We start from the raw sequence: 5,081 nt of genomic DNA, 5'->3' as shown, positions 1-5,081 counted from the left end.
TGAAACTCTGGCATGAAACTCTGGCATGAAACTCTGGCATGAAACTCAGGTATGAAACTCTGGTATGAAAGGAGGCAGTCGATTTGCTTTTCTTCAAGAAATAGTTCTTTAATTTTTGTGTTTTTGTTCCACCATCACTGCGGCGTCTCTGCAGTCAAATGTCAGTTTGACAGATGGTGTTGTGATGTTCTTCTAACTCTCAGGTCACTGAAAGAAAAGAAGCTCTGCTTCAGATTTTCTGCGTAATGACCTTTTAACAAACAAAGGACTCCTCTGGTAGGTTTGGTTTTAACGAAGCTTTGTTGGGGGCCAGGATGACATCACCAAACACTGATGTCATCACTGCAAGTCATGGATAAGGTCTGTCTGTGTGTGTGTGTGTGTGTGCGTGCGCGAGTACATGTGCTCCTGCTCTCCTCTGCCTCCCTCTGACTAATGACCTACACCCACATCTCCTCCTCCTCCCTCTGTGTGAGGAAAATGAAGGCTTGGTGGGGGAAGGGGAGAAAAGATCAACCTCAGATCTGTGGATCATCTGCATCACTGAGTGCACACACGCTCACACACACACACACACACACACACACACACACACACACACACACACATAGACAGACACAGGAGGGGCTCTGAGGTCATGAGGAAAACAGAATGCTATTGGTCAGTGGGATGTATACATATGATCCTTCTTCTGACAATGTAAATGTTTGATTTAAAAACTCCAGATTTATTATCAAATCAGAGTTGAATGCTTTTGGCCTTTCTTTTGGATGCACTCCGCTCCTGATCCGTGTCTTCTTTCCTCCTTTTTAAAGCACCGTTCTCCATATTATAGCAGGAAATTACAGTAAAAACCAGGAACTGCAGGAGGAGGTGTGCCTCCTTCAAAGGAGGTGTTGTAAAAGAGCTCACTGCCTCAATTAATATGTTAATGTGTGGTCAATAAACTGGACTTCAAAGGACCGAATCATCAGCACCATATTATCCTGACCAAGCAGTTTTGTTTTATGCGCCTCCCTTCATCTCACTGGAATTTACAATATTCACCGTGTTGCACACTCATCATTAAAAATATACATTTTCTTGGTTTCCAGGGACACGTCTGTGTTTTTCAGACTGATCTTAAACAGTCTACCTGGAAAAACCCACGTACCAAAAGAAAGGCACAAAAATAAAAACTTGTTGCAGAAAAACAAACCCATAGTAAACAAGTCCGAGCATTTTGTAAAAATGTTTTTTAGATAGAAATAGAGCTCTTTGGCAGTGCATTATTTTGTTTTACGTGTGAAACACGTGTGTTTTTCTCCTTGAAGTGTTAAAGTGCATTAAAGAAACAACAAAACCAGATAATTAACTTATTTTACAGTAAAATGTGTTAGAAAACAAATTTATTTTCAGCAAAGCAAGGATGTGAAGTGCTCGTTCTGCAGCTCAAACATAAACTAAAATATATTTTTTTACTGAATTGTGTTGGAATTAATCTTTTTTTAATTTGCTGAAACTTGAACACACAGCAGCTGAAGAAAAGGAGGCGCTAACATTGCCTTAATATTTCCTGAAACAAGACATTTAATTTCACAGAGTTTATTTATCTAACTGTATTTTCTCATATAGAGTTTGGTAATACTGGGTTGTGATCAAATGTGATAAATGTAAAAGTCGACAGTGAGAAGATAAACGATTTAAAACTACACTAACAAAATGTGAAGTCTCAGATGGGCCATGATAAATAAAGCAGCAAATCAGCTATACTGTAAATAAATACAATATAAAAAACAACCTAAGTATTCACATTTGGTTAGCTCAAATTAAAAGTAGCATTAAATGAAAGAATGTTTTATGCCAGAGTTTTAGTTCCACGTGTTGTGGTGGAACACATTAAAAGAGACGATCAAAGTTAAATGAACCGTGTGTGAGTGAACAGGTGAGGGGGTGAATGAACAGTCCTCTGGGACCAGTATGAAAACCACCTGCAGAGCTCAACACCAGCAGCACCTGCCTCACAGCTCCATCCACCATCTGCAGGAGGCAGCAGCTGCCTGATAACACCACCCAGGTACTGTATCACCCTTTGTTGTCCCCTCATGTCCTAGAATCAAGGCACAGTTTGAAAAACACATAACGCCTCAGATAAATACTCATATTTCCATTTTGTTGCGTTTCTGCTCGGTTTAAACTTCACTGCAACAAGTTTCAGACTCTTCATGCACCAAATGTCCTCTCTGCAGGACTTGGCTCACACTGACCTCTAGTGGTCTAGAGAGGAACTGCAACCAGAACAAGCTGTTTTTACTCATGTCTGTCTGGCTGCACTTTCAGCAAAATATCTCATAAAACATTGGACAGATTTTGTTTTTGGAGTCAACCTGACTCACGATGGCCGCCTCAACTTGGCATCTTTAGTCAGCACAAAAACAACTCCTAGTTAGTAGATTTTACAGATACTGAGTTAAGATTTGGAGCAGTAGTAATTGAGGTTCCCCCCCCAACTTTTACTCTAAGCGCTAAACGATAACGAGCGAGATCTGTTTGAATCTTTACCCATAACTTCTGGAGTCAACGGTTGGGTTGACTGTTAACCCAATTCAAGATGGCCACCAGAGTACTGATACAAGAAAACACAAAAAATGGCTTTAACTCTGCCAGATAGTTAATATTTGGTGTGGTGGTAGCTGAGCATCGTCTCAAACATACTTCTTCTGCAACACGTGTGACATTTTAGCTTTAAGCCTGGTTGGAGTCAACCCAGTTTCTGTTAGCAAAATATCTCAAACCTGCATGTTAGACAAAGCCTATCACAGTGCACTAAGATTCATAACTAGCTGTAACTCTCATACCCACCACTGCACCCTGTATTCACTGGTTAACTGGACACCATTAACTTCATGCAGACTCTCCCACTGGTCCATTTTCATCTTTAAGTCACTTCTTGGTCTGCTGTCTTCATACATCTCCTCCTACATGTCTCTGCGTGAGTGCAGCTACAGCGTGCGCTCTCAGGACATTATTACCTGCAGTGTTCCCTCAGTGGGGACTGAACTAGTCAAAAGGGCCTTCTCCTACTTCACTCCTGTTTCCTGGAATATCTTACAAAAAGATTTGAAGCTCTCAACCTTGACCTCTCTAAGTGGCTTCAAAACATCTGTTAAGTTCATGGGAAAACCCACTGAAGACCATGTTCCTGTTTTTAGTGTTTTACATTGCCTTACAGTCTAGATGTTTTTTGTTACATTTTTTTAACACCTTTTCATTTTCACTTGTTATTCTCAATTTGTATGCATCCTTTATGATTGTCTACTATCGTCTTCGTTGTCCACTGTTGTCATCACTCTTTGTTAAAATCAGGTCTCTCTTATTAATGAGTCCCTGAGGCTCAGTGGGATTAATCTGTATAAATAAAGGTTGAATGAAAAAAACCATTTGATGGATTTCAATTGAACTCAGTCATTATTGGATGTGGATCTACAACTGATTACTTTTAGTCAACCCAATTCAAGATGGCTGCCACAGCTAATTGACCTTACCTTACACAAAAATGGCTTTAAAGTGAATTGGTTACAGAGTTAAAAATGGGTGAGGTACTAATAGAGAGTCATTAAGTTGATGTAGAAAACTGAAATAATCAATTCGGCTGTTTGGAGTCACCATCAGAGAACGTACTAGCGAGACTGCAAATTACGAGTTCTGCCTGACCCAAACTGTGGATCTGGCCTTGGAAGCGGACTATCTCAATTCCTCCTGGGATGTTATGAAAACAAAGATGATCTGTCTGTCTCCTCATCCCTCCCTTCCCCAAGGCCGCGGACATGTGACAGAACCTTCACCGAGCTGGATGATAACAAACACCTCTTATCTGGACAATGGCTGAGGGGGCTCTGGACTACGCTACGACCTTCCATTAAACTCTATGCCTTCACCGGCCTCATACGTATAATGTCTATGTTGCTTTGCTGTGGTAGATTTTTTTGATGCCTCAAACCGTGCCCTGTCTAGGACAAGGTGTGAGAGAACTTTTTTATGCCTTCTCTCCTCATGTTTTCTTCTCGTTTTCTCATCTAAGCAAAAGTATTCTGAAAAGACTGAGGCCGCGCTCCAGTAGCAGCAGCTGCGTGCACTCAGCCCATCTTTGGACGGCTGTACGCACATCATTTTGTTGTATTTCGGTACAATGACAATAAAGCTTATTCTGATTCTGATAAAAACAAGAACATGTCTGCAATGGTTTTTCCCATGAACTTAACAGATGTTTAAAGCCACTTAGAGCCAAGGTCGAGAGCTTCAGATCTTTTTGCAAAATATTCTAGGAAACAGGAGCGATTAATAATTATAATCTGACTAATGACTAATAATTATAATCTGACTAAATATTAATTATCATAATTATAATCTGACTGGTTATGTTGCAAACTTGCCAGTGATGAACAAGAATCTGAGCAAACCAGTACGTTGTAGTCTTTTTTTAGTAATCATTTTTCTTAGTTCATATTTTAGATCTTATTACTGTTTTTCTTTAACATTTTATACTTTTGTTGGATGTATCTGTAACCCTGTGTACACATCGTTGTCCCACCACATGAGGTGTGAATGACAAATAAAGAACCTTGAATCCTTGAACGTTGAACAATCAGTTGAGCTCTCTGTACCGTGTGATAACTAGGATTAAAGGGAATGTATGTGTGATTGAATTTAATTTTTTTTTTTTTAAAGTGCCTCGGGACAACATTTGTTGTAATTTGGCGCTATATAAATAAAACTGAATTGAATTGAACTTTACCATTCTACACCGATTGTCTCTAATGAATTAATCATAAGTTTTTATACAAATTACATTTCAAAGGTTTTCAGGTATTTTCTTCAACACGTGGTCCACCCTTTTTTGCTGCATACTAGGCCAAAATGTGGAAGATGACCATGTTTTATCCAGGAAAACTAAGTGTTGTTTTCCACAAGAGACCCCTTGGATTTCTTCGCCAGGACCCCTGTCCTGAGGCCAAGAAGATTAAAAGTGATCCTAGTCTGTGGGACAAATCTGAGCCAAAGAGAGAGGACATATACATGTATGTATATATATGTATATATGT

This window comes from Nematolebias whitei, chromosome 9, assembly GCF_014905685.2.
Source record: "Nematolebias whitei isolate Nwh7 chromosome 9, NemWhi1, whole genome shotgun sequence".
Lineage (NCBI taxonomy): Eukaryota > Metazoa > Chordata > Actinopteri > Cyprinodontiformes > Rivulidae > Nematolebias > Nematolebias whitei.
This window is presented reverse-complemented; position numbering follows the sequence as displayed.